At 40.6% G+C, this 21,067-nt stretch overlaps 1 long non-coding RNA gene across 1 annotated transcript in view; it reads left to right on the forward strand.

The window, feature by feature from the left end:
* LOC146582846 (uncharacterized) overlaps positions 1 to 21,067 on the forward strand; it is a 71,862-nt gene that overhangs the window by 26,916 nt on the left and 23,879 nt on the right. Inside the window, exon 3 of the long non-coding RNA XR_014893078.1 lies at positions 2,334 to 2,479. This is a non-coding gene — a long non-coding RNA (uncharacterized LOC146582846). The remainder of the gene's footprint in view (positions 1 to 2,333; positions 2,480 to 21,067) is intronic.

Here is a 21,067-nt window from a genome sequence, read left to right on the forward strand (position 1 = left end):
TATTAATGAAACACAGTAGGAGCACAGCACATTCTATCTCTCTCTATCTTTTTCTCTCTCTTTTTTTTATAAGTATGCAGATTTATTTTCTCTTCTGTTCCAGCAACTGCTTGTCCTTTTTTTTTTTATCTGTCACACAAGTAACAGACAGAAAAGATAGAAGTTGCAGAAACATGAGCCAGTGTGTGAGGATTTAGCTCCTGTCACTTAATAATCAACATTATTCAAGGCTGTGTCATACACAGCAGTCTTCACCACAAGTGTGAAACCACAGGATTTCTGTTAATAACAAGTATGTTTGCGTGAAAGGCATCAAAAGAAAAGGCAGGTGCATATTGCAGGTAGAAATAACAAAGAAGCTTCCAGTAGACAAGCAGTTTGATGGACACACATTCTATAGGGAGGATGTATAGTCTACATTAGGGCTGTGCGATATGACCAAAATCTCATATCCCGATATAAAACATCTATCGTCCAATAACAATATAAATCACAAAAAATTTAATATTTTCTGTAAATTCTGTGAATCTCGGGTAGGTGAAGTGTTTCCAGCTGGGCGTCGTGTACCTGGAGTCGAGTGTTTTAACCGATGCATGAAACTGTACATTTTTAGACATAAGTTGTAACGGCCGCCGTTTTCTTTGTGAGTATTTATTACACGGCGTGCTGCGGGGAAAAGCCTGTTCTAACGTTTGAGTCTAAGGTTTATTTTTTAGCACCTGACGACTTTTTTTTTGCTTCTCCTCCCTCCATAATACTTTTTCACGTGATTCCATTTATTTTGAAAAGTCTCAACAGGATCTTGAGCTTTATTGTGAAAGGTTTATGTGAAAAATAAACAAGCGGACATGTGATGGTTTTACCGTCGTTGTTGCTGACAACAACCCATAAAAACAGGCGCTTGTCCATCCGTAGTGTGGTTATATTAAATATAAGAGAAAGAGAGAACTTTAAGAAATTAATATAGCCACTACAGTGACCAACAAAACGATGAAAAAAATATTGCCGTAAACAGTTTATTTTGCGACACCACGAAACAAACGATAGCGTAAAATGAAACGATAGACGTTTTTATATCGTCATCTGATATATATCGTTATATCGAACAGCCCTAGTCTACATGTCTACATCTTTTTATGAATCTGACAGATATCCATGGCGATGCTGGCCTCCCAGAATGTTGCAGGAAATGTAGATGTGATTTCAGAAACTGAAAATGTATTGTCCGGTTTTAAAAAGCAAGATTTTGATAAAATAATCAGTTGCAGGAAATGCAATTTTACGATAACAAGAAAAACATGGCTCAGTCACAGAATCAAATAATACAGAAGCCATTCCTGTTCCAATATTCTCCCAGATAAATATCAATGAAAGGCTCTTTTCTTTCCAGATGGCATCTCATTCAATCAAGTGCTACCTTAGACCACAAGCTGGGCAGTAATTTAGTAGATTTTTATTGTTTATTTTGTGAATCAAACAAAACAGTCAAAAATCAGCTCTGTAATCATGACTCATCTCTGCATGCTTTAGAGGAATTACTTCATATTAGCCTGTGGCCAATCCATGCAAAAGAGAACAGGTCAGTATGTCAAACCTCAAATTTATGAAAATAAGGAAAATAAACATAATCACGCAGTTTAACCAATATTTATTTTGCATTTTTTTTGGTCTATTTTGCAATAATATAATTTTTTATTGACAACAAGACTTTTTACAGGAGCGGCTCCCATCCATCAGCATACACACAGCTCAGTGATACATGTGATAGCTGGTCTGCCTTCATTAACCATGCACGCCACATCCATGTCTTGTTTGATGGATAACTTCTTGGCACATGAGTGCATTTCTCTGAAACATCTGACCTTTATTGACACAGTCCACTTCAATATACTGAGCAATGAAGGGCTCCATCTATTCAATACATGATTGCTTTCGTGAAACGCCTGCTTAAAGAACTCTTTTTGGAATATGTGGGTAGAATTAGCATTTTGCCAAATAAATGAAATCAAGTGACCTTATATGATGAATAGAACAAACAGCATCCTATTCATCACATTCATCAAGAGCTGAAGATGAATAAAAGATTATCATTTACACCCACAATCAGTACAGGTCAATGATTTTAACCCAGACAAATTATTTAGACAAATGTCTTTTTTTTACTCTGAGAATTTGGCTGAGAATATCTAAACGAGCCTCTGTATTTGTCAGGAAAATGTATAGACATAGTTGTGAAACTTGGTTAATAAAGTCATAGTCATCCAGTGCACAGTGTGAATACAGAGGTTTAAGTTCTGTTATAATTGGTTGGCTTTGATCTCCGAACTCTGCAGGAGACTGCTTATGATCCATCCCCAGAGAAACCTGTACTGTGCGCCTCAGTCAGCTCCAAAACCTCCAGGTTCTCATCCTTTTCCAGAATTGAAGACAACACAGCCGGCAGCTCATTCTGATGTAACAGCTTTACTCTTACTTGAAGGTCAGTAACTCTGTTTTGTGGCCTGAAGCTTGTAGTCATTTCTTTCCTGACTGTCTTAGCTGGGACTCCTCCTGCAGGACTACGAAAGCCATATGTCTTCTCCTATTAATATTTTAATTTAAATTTTTCCATATCTTCAGTTTAGGATCTTGATTTCTTTTTTATTAATTAGCTATATTTACATGTATCATTATATCATTTATGTAGTAAGTTGAGTTTCATTTTAGTAATAGTATTGTTTCCGAAACTATTTTGGATTGAAAGTTCTTTTGTATATTACAGTATAATTTATCACTGATAAATTGTTGTTTCTAAAAAAAAAAAAAAAAAAAGGACAGCTGGAAAATTTGTTAATCATGGATGCATAAATGTGCATCCGGTTCTGATATACATTAATGCAGTTCACTAGTGTTATGTGTGGGTTCAAACACACATCTGTGTGTACAAATCTGCACTCAGAGTCGATTAGAAAAATTTCAGTAGAAATGACTGCTTGCCTGTGTCTGTCCACATATTCAAGCAAATATATAGGGGGGGGGTCATGCTTCATCCAACCTATACAGCCACATTGACGTATCGACGCAATGAACAGCAGCGGCGGAAGACGGATGAATGTGTATATATCCATTGGCTGTGACAGCTAAATTAACTGTTGCCAACTAAACTTTTCACCACCTACAGCTTGTTAAGAGACTTCTTTGTCTGATTAAATAAGATAAGTTGGAAAGGCCAAGGTTATAGTTAAGTATATGATAAAGCAAAGGACAAAGCAAAGTAAACATATACCTTAACATAGCATCTATTCCAGTTATGCTTCCCTCGCCTAAGCATGGTATTAATTATACAGTAATAAGGACTCAAAACAACATCATTGACTTTGGAGGCCACCGTTGTCAATATCATCCTTTTCAATAACAGGCCACCAGTTGATGTTACTTCTTCTCTGTGCTACTTGCTTGTGCTTTGTAGACATGCTGCAGGGATTGGTTTGCTGTCTGTATACATCCCTGAGAGAGGGTCTGTCATTCATAGCCACACTGTTTATTTTTTGACCTTTGCATTCGTTGTATCCATCTGTCCTTTGGCTGGCTTTGCAAGTGGAGCCGTGTCCTCTGAGGAAAGGCAAGGAGGAGGAGATGAAAGATTCATACAGGCACACGCGGCATGAGGGAGGTAGCAGGAGAGCTCCACCAGAGAGAGTTAATTAGGATCTCCCTTTCCCAGGCAATCACTCTGCTCTTGACATTTCATCTCACTTTTTCCCGAACAAATCTCCCTACGACTTGCAGAGACAGGCAGAGAGACAGAGAGGAAGTGCTTGACCTTGGTTAGGTGTTGTGCTGCATTGCTAGTTTTAGCTCACATCAGTCTGCCTGCCCATGATAACGTTCAACATGAAACAGTGGAATAATCCCACAGCTCTCCAAGCAACCTGTCTCTAACAGTCTGCCTCCTTTCACCTGAAAGGAAGAGCCCATTCTTTTGTCCTCCCTGGTGCAAATTCATTATTTTGTAGAAGAAGCACACATATAAATGTTCCACAGACACATTTCCGAAGGCCCATACTTTCCCTGCTATATCAAAACCCCCAGAAAAACACATTCATACGCAAATCAGTCCCAATGGTGAGGTTAGCAAGAGTGCAGTGATACAATAAATGAACAAAACAGACCATCAACACTTAGGATTTTTTTTCTTCTCATAATAATAAAAATAGGAAACATAATCATAGCTTGGCTAAATTGAAAACCTTCAGTGTTCAGTGAGAGAGAGAGAAAGATCTGATGATCAAGCCATAACAAGAGAAAGGATTGGTCTGAGAGAGAGACACTGTGAGAGTGTGTGAGGAGGTAAAATGTGTTTATTGTCCCTGTCTCCCTGTCTGTCATTTGAAATTGGAGAAAGCAGACTGTATTATTGGACACCAGTGCCAGTCGCAGCCAATGATCTGGCTCCGTGATAGATCTGTTTAATGCTCACTTTATAGCTGGCAATCCCCTGCTGAGGATTTTTCAGAAAGCTGACAGAGTGGTGTGTAGGTAACCTGCACGCAGAGAAAGGGGAAAATTACTGTTCTGAAATTACTTTGACTCAAAGCTTTAAAGTGGCATCTCAGTCCCCTCAACCTTTTTCGACTAGGCCGAAATAGATGACAGAATTTCCTCACCTCTCAAAGGTTTCATGGTGATAGGAACAAACAAAAGTGGGAGTATTTGTGACAACACACATAATACGTATGAAACGTGACTTGCCTCTGACATCCTCACTGAGTTTTACAGCCATTCGTTGCTGTTTTTATGTAGTCTGGCATGAAGCGGTGCAAGGACTTCTTTGATTACAGTTCTGAGATGCTTGTCACATGACCCGAGGGGTCATGAAGTCAGTGGTGGGCATTCAGCAGGACCTTGGCAGAGGCATTACCAATTTGTTCATTAGACCTTTATATGGGTGTAGGTCAGTGGGGCTCTGACAGGTGTTGTTGAGATGAACGACTTGGTTGTAAACTCGCACACATTTCGATCTTCACTCGTCAGTGAGGGCAAACGCTTCCAATAGAAACAGTAGTCATGGAAATGAGGGTTACTAACCCTGCCATGCTTACTTCATAAATCAGCTTCTGTGACCGCTAATGAAGCCAGTGTTTAGCGGAAGAGTTTTTCCATCCAAGTGTTGTTTTTTTGACACAAGAAATAATATCAGTGGAATAATTTTCCAGTCCTTTGTCAGATGTCTGACAGCTCTGAAGTGAAGTCCTTAATGATTTGTATAATTGTAATCATCTTTCTTTTTTCCATTTTCCATTGTCTTAGGAACTCCACTGTCAGAATAATTTCATTTTAAACATTTAAATAATTCTCTTACTATGAACACAACCCAAAGAAATACATTGCAGTTCACATTGTACTTCACTAGAACTCCAAGTTAAAAGTCAAGTCTTCCAGTTAGACCATGTCAAGTCTTCATGTAGCCTTATATTTAACAATTATATGGTAATTTATGGTAATAACAGTTGCCTCTAGATTAAAGAATGTCACGGCTTTAAAGTGTTTTTTAAAATTAGCTAAAACAGAGTCAGCTTGGACATTTTAAAACTGTTTTTCGGTGCTACAGTTGAGTGCTTAATTATCCCTAATTTCCTCTGTCAAATTGTCTTCATCTGCAGATGGGGAATGTTTGTCAAAAGGAAGTACTAAAACACATTCAGAGCCAACTGAAGCCGTGCAGCAAAATGATTGCAACTAGTACGTTGAATTATAAATAGCAGCTGCTTTCAATTTGCTGAAATTAATATTTTGAAAGAATGTATTTGGGGAATACAGTTATTTGCTTCCTTGCTGAATGCTTAATGAGGAACTGATACCACACTCATGTTTGCAGAGTAAACATGAAGTTACACCAGCAGCCATTTAACTTAGCTTAGCACTGGGGGGAAAGGCTAGAAACAGCTTTACTAAAGCATAAAAAAACAGGTTTACAGCTGCTTTCTTTCTTTCTTTGACTGGATCTGACCCGAGATTTAGTCCTGTGCACTTAAGAATTCATCCTATTACTTTTATGAGCAATCATAAATAAGCACTGGAGACTCAGTTCCACTGGCTTTAAAGGCAAGTCCTAAAAATTACATTGTGCACAAATGACTCATGAAGTCAGTTAAAGAGACTGATGATACAGTAAAGAAAAATTCTTGTTACTTTACAATAATTAAAATAAAAATAAATCAAAATAAATGATCAAACTAAAATTTTGGCTAGGGAACTGTGTGGCAGCGCACCTAAATAAGATCATGTCTTAGAGGTACACGCTGTCATTTCCTGTTATTTTCTGATTTCTCCAGTTTAAAACATTATCCTCGTGTGCACAGTAACTAGTGTTTTCACTGTGCTGGAAGTCTATAGCTCTATCTGTTTGGAGATATTCATATGGATCCTGCTGCTATATGAGGCTACAGTGAAGAAACATCTGAATATTAATCCAGACAAATGATCTGTGACACTATATTACCTATAATTTTCAACTAGTTGTCTCTGCTCCATCCACAGCAGGTCTGTGCTCTATGTTTGGGGCCTGCCCCACAGTTTGAGAACCACTGGTGTACACATATCGCGTATTGTTATTTCGGTAAGCTCTGTGTATCTTCATTGTGTAAACACTGGAGCTGAAATGTGGAAAAAGCCTGATACTCAGACTTTGTCCAGTCTGCAAAGAAAGGCTGGTTAACATATAAAAGGAGGGACTTTGAAGCTGAGACATAGCCTGAGAGCTGGTGTCTTAAGCGTGACAGTTTGCAACCCTGGTATAAACATTTTCCTTTTTTCATATTCTGTACACAGTTCAGTTCTGTTTACTTTAGCTCAAGGGCTTTAAAGTCACTGAAACCGAGTATGTGGTACAGACCCTGTGGAAGCTCCTCTGAGACCAACTTAGCTTGGTGTGCTTGCTGATTCAGGGTCATGCACCTTTGTGTGTCTGGCAGAAACACAATGAAATATGAGTTAAAGTTTGTCAGAATCCAAAGAACTTATTGTGCTATGCCCATCTTTTGAAGTCTTCTGTATTTTGTGTTTTATTGTCAGTGAAGTGTAAACTCAATAAAAGTAATGAACAGCAAGTTTATCTCTGCATCACTGAAGTAACAATTTTCATTTGATGTACTGTCTATCTTACTCTTATCTAAAGTGACTGAGTGGGAGAACACATCAAGTGCATTACTGTAATAATCGGGGACTTAATGTTGTAATATTCCATTAAAGTTGGGCACTTTGGCCTGTTAGAAATCCTGCACAGAAGAACGTTCCAGGAAAATTGAAGGGGGAAAATGAGTGAAGCATCAAGAAAGGTTAAGAAAGGATTATTTTACCATATAAGAGGACATTAGAGTAAGTACGGGACCAGGGGAAGCAAGTGACTGGAGCGCATACTGTGAAGATGATTTCATACAAGCAAAAAAAGTGTTTGCAACCAAAAGTTAATAATCAGGTCATGCAAGGCAAACATAAGACGCAGTTCTGTCATGTTGAAAGAGAGAAAATATGATAAGTATGTTTAACAGGAGCACAGAGGTTCAGCTTAAAGTTATGATTATGACACAATGAAAACGTTTTTAGTATAAAATCCCTTAATTAAAGATCCCATTCTTTTTCGTGGGACTTTCTCACCATTTATTTAGTCTATAGATTTAGCCGCTCTTTCATCACCACACAATGGATGATTTTCAGCTATAAAACACAGATCTTGATAAGGCGTCAAACGTTTGTCCAGAGACATTTCAAACAATCCCCATCTTGAAAGAGACAAATTATCAGCTAGCCTGCAATTAAATTGGATGTCATTTGTAGTGAAAAAGAACTCAAAGAGAAATAAGTGACACATTATAAAACTATCTAATTGTCTCGGTTCATTGCACGTTTTTTTTTTTTTTTCTATTCTCGCTGATTTATGTCTTTCCCTGCAGTACTTAGCATGTCTGTCAGCGGCCATAGGTTCTGACAGAGTGTCCTCGAGCAAAACAAAACCTGTTTATCTTGGAGCCCACTCTTCCTTAAATTATACTTTGTCTGTTGAATTCCTTGAATATAACTACAATCCTGTCCTCTGAATCAACAAATATTTCCCCATCCTTTCTTTAATGTGAATCTTATCTGGTACATGACCACTGATCCAAAAAATTTGGCTTATTCTTTCTTAGCGTAAGCATGTACTGGATTCGTATACAGTACATGCAGATTTAAAAACAACCCAGATCAGATTGTAAAGGTTTAGAAAATAATCCACCTCATTTTTTTCTTTTTGACGTGGGACAAGCTGTTATTTTGGTTGTCTGTTACAGGGTTTGTGTCATTAAGCTGGACAAAAGACTCTTGCTTTGTTTTAATTGAACATAGGTTTATTTTGGGAACACTGATTCATTGTTCATTTGTCTGCATCACTTGGTAGATATTCATTAACACAAAAGAGACATGCATCAGCCTGTTCTAGTGCGAGTCATCTGACGGCATTTGTTTCGGTTTACTTTGTTTTATGGATCTGGATGTTTCTCACTGCTGCCCACTATGTAGGACAGGTGCTATTCCACCGTTTTTTAAATTTAAATCCTACAGTGTACAGTTCACCTTTGCTAAACTCTAGGGTATAGCGGCATATTGGAAAAATACAAGTATTTTAATTTGTTAAACCATTTATGCATCTAAAAAAGAACATGGCAACAGAGATAGATTTGCAAAGATCCAGTGAACAACCCAGAACACTTTAATGTTCTTTGGGAAGACAAAAGTAAAGTGGCCATAATACATTGCATTACATTTACCAAACGTAGCATATCAGGACCTCATGGGCTTTAGGCGTCTTTTGGAGCTATAGGACCTAGCAATGTTGCAGTCTCTGAGCCATCCACAAACTTCTCTGTATACCTTAGTATTCTAGCGTCAAATGTAAGACCATCTGTGCAACAGCTTGGCCCAAATTGGGTCATGGAACAGAACAATGCTCCCAATCACACCAGTAAGTCTACAACAAAATTACTGAAAAAGAATCAAGGCAATGGCTGACTCGTGGGATGTGCTCTTTTACAAGTCACAATTTTCTTTTGATTTTTTTACAAGATGATAATTGCAGAGCACTGTCTGTTTTATACCTCATGAGTTTGTCATGATTTCCAAATGTCTAAACTTAAGTCAGAGATAATCTTATTCTCCCTCTCACACAGACAAAAAGCTTCCTCTAACTTTAGGTAATTTCAGGTAATTTGGTATTATACCACGCCCTAATGATTACTGATGTATATTATCATTGAATGAAATGTGCTTAGTGTGCTTGAAATTGAATTGGGAGGCGCACATTGGTTTTGACGCTGCAGGGCAAATACCGAGAGTCATTAGACGCGCTTCTGAGATAAAAACGTAAACTCTCTCGTTGTAGATTCAGCTCCCTCTGGCAGATAGTGCCTTATTAGGAAAATATTGTCTGACTTGTTTGTTCGCTCCAGTGTACAATTATCTCCACAAATATAACATACTAAAGACACAACAGTGAGAATAGCTTCAAGTCAGAGAATTTTAAGAGGTTGCGTGAACTTCCTATACTTGTAACATCGGTAATCCAGAAACAAGAATTCAGTCATTCATAAACCATGTCAGGTCAGTGAGACAGACACATTTGACAACAGTTACCCATTTTACCATGCATTTTATTTTAGAAGTTACAGACATATAAAGCCAGAATACATAAATATTGCAGGAGCTGAAAATAAGAGCAAGTTTTATCACTTTTTTCTGAATAGATTGCTGCCTTACGCTCTGCTGTCCTAGTTAACAGACCTGCAGGACATTTTTCCTAGAGGCCAAAGGGTCAGTAGCGTTTACTCATGGAAATTCAATCTATAGATTGAACCACCATAAACACATAGAAACGTGGTGACAAACAGACAAAAAAGAAAAACAAAATAACCACAAAGCAATACACAAAATGGTCACAAGGAAGTACAAAGAGAAAAAAGATTAATAAAGATTTAGATTTGTAGTACCCCAAAAAGTTGATTCTGTTCATCTGGACATAGCGAAACACTACCCTCAGATGGCATTTCCTGGTTGATTGAGCATGCATCAAGACAGATCTGTTGTACATTTTATTTTCTGAGGAGAGATTTTGTATTTAAAACCAGAGCTGATGAGAGCAGTGACATTAAATGGAAACCTTAAAGTTATTGCATGTAGGTACAAAATGTTGACCTGGAAGTTAAACCATAAACCATAAAAGCTGAAGTCTAGTTTGACAGAATTTTGCATTTCAAGTACACCCTTTATGTGTGCACCTAATCTCACATACAGCCTCAGATGCCAGGCCCATTGGTCATTTAAAAGTATTATTTAAAATCATTAAACGACATTGGTCATTTAACAAAATTATTCATTAACTTAACAAATCCATGGTGTAATGGTTTAAGCATTCACACAACATAAATTGAAAGATCAGTGGTTTGTTCCTGGGAGGAAACAAAGATCCGTCAGGAATCCAATGTAAAAAAAACACACCTGCCAAATCAAAACATGCAGAGCTACCCACTGTGGTGACCCCTTGTGAATAATGAAGCAGCCAAAAGCAGCTTTTAACAAAGATACTGTACAACAATTAAAACACGGCATCAATGGAGAACCGTGTTAAAACAGATAAAAGCATAAATATCAAAAGAATATCAACTGAAGGCCTGATTAAACAAAATGTTTTTGTTTTTTAAAAGACTCCACTGAGCTGGAGCGGTAAACTGTTCCAGAGCTTTGGTGCCACAGACTTACAGACCCTGTCACCCCCTAGTCTTTATGAGGGGCTACTAATAGATTTTGAGCTTGTGAGCGAAGACAGAGAACAGCAGTGTGCTTAATAAAAAGTTGGGATAAATATTCTGGAGCTTGTCCATTTAGTGCTCTGTATGCAGGAATGAGAATTTAAAAACGAATTCTAAAATCAACTGGATGCCAATGTAAAGAGATAAAATAGGGTAATGTGAGCCCACTTACTAGAGTGTGTTAGAAGTGTGGCTCTCGGTAGGGGCCGTGCTAACACCTGCTGCTCTCTGGCAGCAGCACCATGCTCTCCCGTGTTTTAAATGCACCTTAGAACAACACGCAGCAACACTACACATGAGCGAGAGGAGGGAGGTTTGGGGTCTTCACACACCCCTGATCTCTGCTGGCCATCGGGGCGGGGGGTGGCTGGGTGGAGGTGTTGGCCGTCCGATTGGGATCTGGGATGCGGGGCCTCCCTGCTGCTGCGGAGCCTGGGGCGGTCTGCTTGCCTCCACCCCGAGGGAAAGGGTAACATCTCCTGGGTCTAGGTGCCGTTTCCCCCTCCAGGGGCGAGGGTACCTGGACCTGGGGTATAGAGTTTGTTTGGGGAGTGTGATTGTGTGTCTTTCTCACTGTCCCTCTTCCCTTCTGTCTTTCTTTCTCCCTTTCCTATCCCTCAGTCATGTCTGTCCCGTCTGTAACAACTGAAAATAAAATAAAATAAATAATAACAACAAAGGTCGATCAAATGGACCAATACGGCAAGGCCGTGATGATCCATTTGGCAAAGTAAATCCATTGGGTATCCTTGTTGTTCTTCAGACAACAATTCTGACGGCTAAAGAACCAAATGGGACAGGCAAAAAAAAAAAAAGAAGTGTGGCTGCAAAATGTTGTACAGAAAGACTGTCGTTTGTGTCTTTTAACAGAACTCTTATGAATAAGAATTAAATAAGTTTAAAAAAACATCTGGAGCTGATAGAGGTCGCAGTTAAAGCCCATTTTACAAGGGCAACTGTCAGCCCCTGTCAATCTGCCTCCATATCACAGACTTTGCAAATGCAGGTTGAAAAGAGACCCAGGCAGCAGTGGGCTTATGTGCCCGAAGGAACTGCAGTGACAGAGACCCAAGTGTCGAGTGCCACCGAACGTTGACTGAGTAAGATACCCCAAGTGATCAATAGGCAAAGGCAACTGTTAATGATCCTTCCACAGGTTCCTCCCTCGATGTCAAGTTCACGTCTTTGTCTGAGGCTGTGTGTGTGTGTGTGTGTGTGTGTATTACTTCCTGTTTTATTTTGCAGTCTCCTGTCTGGTTTGTGATGCTCAGTTTTGCTTCCCCTGTCTCGTTAGTTATGATGTAGTTTAGCACGTGTCTTCACTTTCCTTAATCACCCTCTTGTGTATATATTGTCTGCATCTCCTCTGTCTGTTGTTGGTTCTCCTTCATTGTGGGTGTTGTTTCCATCTGTCTGTCATTTCAGCTTGTTGTCAACTCTGTAGTCAGTCGGCCAATTAATTCTGTCCTCTGTTATAGTTTTGCTTTTGTTTTTCTTGCATTTTTTTTTGCCAGCAATAAAGCTGTGATATTTGGTTTTATTTATCTGCAGTGGGGAAGAGCCATTTGTTCAGGCTTAGTGCAAACTGTATGCATAAACATGGCAAATAAAAATGCATAAATTCTGTGTGCATGTATATGTACAAGAAATTTCTCTTAGAAACACTGTTTAATAAGAATCTCAATAAAACAAAACACACAGTCGTATGTTTATAAATACAAATAACCTTTACTGCTACTTTCCAGCCAGCTAGCTTTTTCATTTACTTTGGCAGAGCTGATAAGGCTTTGTGCTTGTTGCAGCTCATCCAACTACTGATTTTAAGCATGTAATTTAATCCTGGGGTTTGCCAGTAATTGATCTGAGGGGCACACAAAATGTCAAAAAGCAGAAGTAAACTGCTTTCAGCTTTCAGCATTGTTGAATATTATGCAAAGAAAGGTTGATTAGGAAGTGTATGGAAAGAGGTAACTGTCAATACATTTGAATGTATTCATACTGGAGCATTTGAATCACATATAATATACATTTAATTTATTTTTACCATCCAATCCAGTTTTGTGGGTTTGTGTTTCCTCTCAATACTGGAAAATGTTATTTTCTTTTTGTTATCATCTGTGTCTTTTCTTTTAACTTACCAGCCAGCAACCTTACCAGCCCGTTCTCACTCCCGAGGCGTAACATGCCAACGTTTTGTCACGTCCCGCGGCGTTCCTGAGGAACGTGAAAGGAGACCTTCGGCGTTCTTATGGTACGCGGCGGGTTATGGCTGAAATCCAGTGCAATGACGCTCCCGCGGTAATAGACGTTGCAGCCCTGTATTCCAGCCCTAAACCTAACCTTATCCCTAGCCCTAACCATAACCTTTTTCCTGATCTTAACCAGGACTTTAATGATGTTAAATAGCGTGTTTCTAAGCGATTTGAAGAAAAAGAGAAAACGTGTAGATTGAGTCCATACGGTTGTCATATTTCCGCATTTTTCCAAGGTCGTCATTTAGGAACGTGGTGGGATTGGTTCAGATCTCTAGATTCATGTATGTCCAAATTCCTTTGGAAAAATAAACCCCCACGTATAAGCTTAAAAACACTACAAAAGACTAGAACTGCCTAACTTTCAGCACTACTTCTTAGCCAACAGGCTTCAGTTTATCTCAGGATGGCTAAAACATACCCTCTTAGATGAACCTTGGCTAGATGTAGAACAAGCACTCTGCAATAATCTAGAGATCTCAGACCTACCATTTATCAGCTCAAACATCCAACGACATGAATGCTTTAAAAGCATCAACATCAGCTCTTCTCTGACAGCATGGTGAGAGTTTCTAAAATTGATGGCGTCTTCATTAAGCCCATGCAAACGTACACCTATCTGGAACAACCCTGACATATTACAAAACAATAATATGATAAACTTTTCAGATTGGAGTGGTAAAGGAATCAAATATTTAGAACATATACTAGAAGGAACAGAATTTATTTCATTTGACGGACTAGTTACACAATATGGGATCAACAAGAAAAGATTTTTAGAATATCAACAAATTAAATCCATAGTAAAAAAGAAATTTAAACTGGGTCAAGTTGAACTACAAACACCACCAAGTGTGGTTCAATTTCTTACTCTTAAAACCCCCAAATTACTATCCAAAATATACAGAATGCTTTCTAAAACAGATGAATCAATATCACTTCCTATTGCAAAATGGGAAGCGGATTTATCAGTTAACTTAGACCAAAACTTCTGGTCTCAGATTTGCTTAAAAACCTTTCATCTAATTAGAAATCCCAGTCTTCAATTAATTCAATACAAAATATTCCATGGAGTGCACTATACAGGTCATCGGATGTTCAAGATGGGCTTTACGTCTACCAACAACTGCTCACACTGCCAAACCAATTCACCGGACAATTATATCCACGCTCTTTGGTTCTGTCCACCAGTTCAGAAGTTTTGGCGCGAGATATGTGAAGACTTATCGAAGTGTCTGAAATGTAACACTCCAACTTCCCCCTTAGTGTGTTTGTTGGGCAGCTTAGATAATGTCACTTCAGAAAAGAATATCGCCCATATGGTTTTCACTGCCCTATGCATTGCCAAGAAAACAGTCCTCATGAACTGGAAAAATAAAAATAATCTTAATTCTAACCAATATAGAAATTATCTATTAGATTACATTGGTGTGGGGGTAGGGACAGGCTTAGGGCGTCGGGGGGTTCCCCGGAGGCATCTTCCTTGGGGGGCTCAACCCGGGGTAGTGGTCATGTCCGGTTAGGGGCTCTGTTGGCTCTCAGGTGACTGTTTCCTCGCGGCTGCGTGCAGCGGGGCTAGGGGAGGGTCTGTGCTGACGGACGTGGGTTACTGACCTGGTAGCCTGGCTGCCCCTGGGTGGGTCCGGGATGGGCGTGAGGTTCTGGGGGCGCTCCGTCTCTGGGCTGGGACCCGGACCGGGCCTCGGGGTCCTGGGTCCTGGTTGGTGTGTTGCCGGGGTTGTGGGCGGGTGGGTGCATGGGGGCCCAGCCCTGGAGCAGGGTGCCGCCGGTGCATCGAGCCACCTGGGGGGCTCTTCAACTGGTGGGGGAGATTGTCACATCTTGCAGGAGCTTTCCTCTCCTCAGGAGCTCCCTCTGCAGGAGGGGGAGATACAGAAGAGGTAGAGGAAGATCTCAGCCTGGGTGTTTATTGTCTTATGTAGTCTGGAAGATGAGTGGATGGTGGGGTGGGTGCAGTTTTCTCTGTGGTGGGGTTGGGTGGACTGTCCCGGGCTCTGTGGGGCCGGGAGGCGCTGCTGCACTGGTCCCCGGTCTGGATGGGCCTGGGCCCCCTTTCCCTGGCGGGTCGCGGAGTATGGGGGTGCCTACTGGGGTCAGCGGGGGAGCTCTTCCCTCCCCATCTCCAGCTGCCTCCCTCTTCCCGCTCCACCACAACCACCCACACATGCAGGACCTTGGAGTAGGGAATCCAAAGTACCATCAGGGTGTACACCCCACCCCTGGCATCGTTGCCCACCTCTCAATTTTAAATACACGTAGACATTGAGGGCTAGCAGGAGGGACCATGCGCTTACCTGCTGCTCTCTGGCAGGTAGCTCCATGCCCTCCTGGGTTTTAAATGCACCTTAGAACACACATGCATCAACACTACAATGAGCGGGTGGAGTGAGGTTTGGAGTCTTCTCTCACCCCCATTCTCTGCGACCTGCTGGAGCGGGGGGGCTAGGAGGAGGAGTTGGCCGTCCGACTGCGGTCTGGAGTGTGGGGCCTTCCTGCTGCTGCGGAGTCGGGGCGGTCTGCCTCCCCCCACCGCAGGGAAAAGGGTAACACCACCTGGGTCTGGGTGCAGTTCCCCCCTCCAGGGGCAAGGGTACCTAGACCCGGTTTGTAGAGTACGCTTGGGGAGTGTGATCGTGTGTACAGCGTCTCTTTATGTCTGTCTCCACGTTGGTTGAGTGTGGAGTAAGTGCATATGAGAGCATGAGGGTGGGAATGGATGTTTGTGTCTGTGTGTGCCTGTATGTCTGTGTCTATATGTCAGGTTGGGTGTCAGGCGCCACCTCTCTGGGGACATCTCAGGCCCTCCAAGGTTTGGAGGCCTATCTCCCCCTACCACCACTTCCCCTGCCAGTGGTGGACCCCCTCAGACATCGGTGCGTTGGTGGTTCTTTGTGTCCGGGGATGGGCGTCCAGGTACACACCAGCTCACTCCTTGGCGGCCGCTTATCGGGGCCTGGAGCCTGGGGCTCGCTCGGGCCACTTCGGAGGTGGGGTGCCCCCGGCCTCTCGGCCTGGGGCTCGGTCACTCAGGCACGGCTGGCTGCCGGCGGAGCTCACGGGCGCGTCACTGCAACTCCCCCTGGCTTCTGCTCCGCGGCTGCTGAGTGAGCCCTCATCTGGGACTCTCCTCAGCTCTTTCTGGGACAGTGGCGCGGCTGCCCCTCTGTTGGTCTTCCTTGGTCTCTTGTGTTCTGGGGGCCTCTGGATGTCTGGAGTTTTGATCTCCTCCATACCTGCTTCATGCCCTGGAGGACGGGGCTGTGGCCCCCCCACACCCTCTAGCAGATTATTACATGAAGGAACCTTTTAAAAAACAAAAAACAAGCGCGTCCATGCTCACAGGTGTACACACGGGTGATCACACCCACAAACTACACCCTTTTTGGCTCCTACCTCAAAGCACACTGTGTTCTGTTGATCTTATGTGCTGCACAATAATGTTTAACATTTAGTATTTACTGTCATATTCCCATATATCATTGTGATGTTGTTTATTCTATTACTCTTGTTCTCTTCTGCTTGTTTTCTTTTTTCTTTCTCAGCAGGTGATCCAGGTGATTGATATATGCATTTTTTTATTTTTTTTTCTGCTCATTCTGTTTGTTTTTGTCTTTTGCCCTTCTCCCCCGTCCCTCTTCTCAGCTGCTTCTCTTTCCCTCTTTCTTTCTCCCCTTCTTTCCCCCAGTCAAGTCTGTCCCGTATTCAGTAAGTGAAGAAAAAAAAAAAAAAAAAAAGGAACGTGGTGGGTAGCCGAAAAGGTAACATGTTGACGATTTGGCACCTAGCGCAAAATGTTACGCTTTAGGAGTGAGAACATGTTGACCTTACATATGTACACGTCATGGTAAAGTTGGTGTGCAAGGCTGTGTAGGTACATCTGGTTTAAAGAAACACAATTGTCAACCAGATGTAGACGTACAGTAAATGAGTGGTGCTCAAAGAGGTTTTAATTTAGTGTAGCTGAGCATACTGTGGAGCATTGCAAGGAGATGGATGTTTTTCCACATTACAAGATGCATACAGATAATGGATGCAATATAGAAAAGTTACATTGTTATTTTTTTACCCATATTTATGCATATTAAATGTGGGGATTTTAAAAGCCTTACTCTGTGTCTTTCGTTGACATGTTGTCACACTGTGCTATCCAGTATCACATATTAACTTAAGCATATTTAAATGTTGGTCAAACAAAGGCAATATTGTGACTGAGGAAGATCTAAAACATGTTAATGCCTGACTGTCACAGTAATGTCTTTCATGTGTTATTTAATTGAATGTCATTCAGGATTTTGCAAAAACATTAATTTCACTGATATACTGTTTGTCCCTCACAGCCGCCTTATTGTCAGATTTCCCGTCAACTTTACACAACAACAAATATTAAAAAAGGGCTTCATTTAATTGAGTGGGATGTCTATGTTTGTGCACGTGACAAGCAAGGGTAATTTCATTAACACATAGTCAGGATCAGACGGTAGAACGTTCTGAGTTCTTCTACACATCTGAAAGGTTAGCCGCTGCACACAGTGTACTGATGGAATTGTTTGTAATAAGCTCAGCTTCATCAGAACTGTCAGTGCATTTTTATTAAGACAAGGTTATCATTATGCATACAATTAAATTTCAGAGTTGGAACATCAACTTCTGAAGGTTAATTTTCTGACAGCTCAAATAAACTTACCGGTCACTTTATTACTGTTGGTGCTAGTTCTGGGTTGGAGCCCAGTTTCCTTTTAAAACTGCCTTAATTCTTTGTGGCACAGATTCAACAAGGTGTTGGAAACATTTGTGTGTGATTTGGTCCATATTGACATCATTGACATGACCATGTCGGTCAGCAACAACACTGATTTAGGTTGAGGCATTTAAATGGCATTTAATATCCCGACATTTTTACAGTCTTCTGCTGTGCTGTTTTGAGGAGTCTGGTATGAGTTATAGTTTCCTGTTCTTAGTTGACATGGGTGGCACCTTTTGCTTAATCCCATATGTTTTAAGGTTCTATGTGTTGTCCATCGAGAGGTGCTCCTCCTCATATAATGAGCAGTTTTTTGAGTTACTGTTGCTGTCCTGTCAGCTTGAAACATTCTCCTATGACAAAGTATTTGGGTTACCCTTTGCATGGATATGGAACTGCTGTTATAAGTATCCTAAGGTAATAATAGAGCCTAGGTGTATTTTTCTTAATTTGACTGCCTATGGGTTATTTCAGTCTTTTTTTAGGCTGACTTGTTTATTTTAGTGTTTATTTTATATTTTTCTTTGTTTATGCCCTCTACTCCCATATGTGCCATCTAGAAGACTAAGATTGCCCAAACAACTGCATTAGTCATCTCTGATAATTGGTTACCCAAAATAGCCACAGAAACAAAGAGTGCACTGCTCTCAGTGTGTGTGTGTGTGTCTGTGTGTGTGCGTAGGTTCAGCAGCAAGCCAAACTCCATTCAAAAGAACACACTGCATCGCCACTCTGAATCAGAGTGAAACTAAAACCTAAAAACAAAATAATACAATAAGTAAGGTGCTTAATACAATGATATAGTACTGCTCCACGTGTATCTGTTTGAGAATGCTTAAGATGTATTGTCTCTACTAATGTTAAAGCAAAGAGAAGAGAAGCTACAATATGTCACATATAAAAATACAGTTATCAAAGCTCCTTTAAATGTCCTTATTTACTTTACAGCAGGTCAAGAGGAGCAATAAAAGACAAGGATATGTTTATATAATAGGCCATCTTATATATACACAACATGTAGTTACATACAGAACACAAACCTACCAACCTGTTACTAAAATCTGGTTCTCTACCCTTAAGTTAACAAGTTCTTACAGACGATCATTCAAAGGCATAATCAAGAAAGAGGTTTGCAGAAGATAATTACAGGAACCCTTCAGCACATGTGCACCTGCTTATCCCAGCTAACATGGCTAACTTCCTGTTCTGGGTCAAAGTGTATGCCACATTAACAACAATTTGTTAAACCCAGGGCAGAACAAAGAGGTTTAATTGCAGCAATCGGGCTGCAGCAAACAACACGCTGGCGATCACAGTTTGAGAGCAACAAGCCGAGTCCCATTAGGTTTCCCAGAAAAATAAACACTTGGTTTTTTTACAGCCATGTGGAAGGTGTACAGAAATTCTGTGTGTAAAATTAGCGTAGATTTTACTTGTTCCGGACAGACATGGCATCTTTACTCTATCATAACATTTTTTTTATGCATAACACCTGCCAAATGATTTGTGATACACTAAAAATGTAAAGCTCAGCACACAGAGAAATTCATTTTTAATTCCATTAATCAGTTAAAGCAGTTTGAGTTTGTGACCTAGTATGTAAGACACTGTATGGAGTCTGAGCTGCTACAGTCATGTTTACCTGTCATCATAAGAGGAGGGGGTGGGAACTGGAGGCCATTTTTGTTCTGTTTTTCAGGTAGCTAAAGGAAATAAGATAAAATTCTGCACAATGATCACAACTTTTGTTTCAACCAGTTTTAAATCATCAGCCAAGTTGTAATGACTAAAAAAATTTACTACAGTATCTAGTATAGTAAGTGCCCTATATAGATAAAACATACCAAATTGTCCAATTTAGATGCCCACTAGGACACCTTCATTCAGGCCTGAGTGTTGTTTAGGTAACTAGCTTTTTACTTGCTCTTACACAACCAAGGTCACAGGGCTTAGTCAGTCCTATCTACATGTGCTTGTTGAATTTTGAAAGATTCCTGCAGATATCCTGTTTAGGCTGTCAGATTTGGTACTCATGATTCATTTCCTCTGTGTACAGTTAAACCGAGAATGTTATCTGCACTCCTACGTGGTAAAGGTAGGCATGAGTATTCTTTCATTTATATTTATATTTGCTGAAAGTACTGAGTTTGTCCATTACTTTTGTCAAGAATTAAATGATTTTATAACTGATTTCCATTTAAATTTGGTGCCAAAATTATTGGTTCCCTTGATGATAGATTCCATAGAGTTTGGTGATTTTTTTAATACCAGCGTACTGAGACTGAAATTTAAGGTTTGTGCAGTGAAATTCTGAAATTCACACTTGGTTGCTTTAGACCAGCAAACTGCCAAAACGACTGCTTTTATTGGTGGTAAAACTTTCTGATGATCATTTAATCAAGTGCATTTTATGGGCAGAACCTGGATGTTCCTTACCCTATTAATTCCTATGGAAGAAGTAGATCATTCTTCACAGGACCATATATAGTCATGTGAAAAATATGTTCAAACAAATCATATGGACTTAAAACCTGTAGTGGAATCAAATAAGAAACAGTTTGATTTTCATTTCATTGATTTTTAATCCACCGTTACTTTAGCTGGATTAGTACCTGAGGTGTCAATTTAAAGGGCCATCAGATACTCTAGGAGTTATCACAGCAGTAAATTATATGTATTGTGAGAGGTTTAACTAAAATATCTGATTCATTTTGCAAAATGGTCTACTGGGAATTTTTGCTTGCATGTATATACACTCAACAAAAATATAAACGCAACACCTTTGTTACTGCTCCCATTCCCCATGGGATGGACGTAGAGACCTAAAATTCATTCCAGATACACAATATAACCATCCCTCCCAAACAGTGGTCACAAATCAGTCCAAATGTGTGGTAGTGGGCACATCTGCCATATTGAGATAATCCATCCCACCTCACAGGTGTGCCACATCAGGATGCTGATCTGACATCATGAGTAGTGCACAGGTGTACCTCAGACTGCCCACAACAAAAGGCCACCCTGGAATGTGCAGTTTTGTCTCACAGCAAAATGCCACAGATGCCACAAGCAATGAGGGAACGTGCAATTGGCATGCTGACAGCAGGAATGTCAACCAGATCTGTCGCCCGTGCATTGAATGTTCATTTCTCAACCATAAGCCGTCTCCACAGGCGTTTCAGAGAATATGGCAGCACATCCAACCGGCCTCACAACCGCAGACCTCGTGTAACCAC

The sequence above is a fragment of the Mchenga conophoros genome, linkage group LG1 (genome assembly GCF_057382185.1).
Source record: "Mchenga conophoros isolate Kocher_MC1m ecotype Shallow Benthic linkage group LG1, M_conophoros_male_GT1.1, whole genome shotgun sequence".
Taxonomy (NCBI): Eukaryota; Metazoa; Chordata; class Actinopteri; order Cichliformes; family Cichlidae; genus Mchenga; species Mchenga conophoros.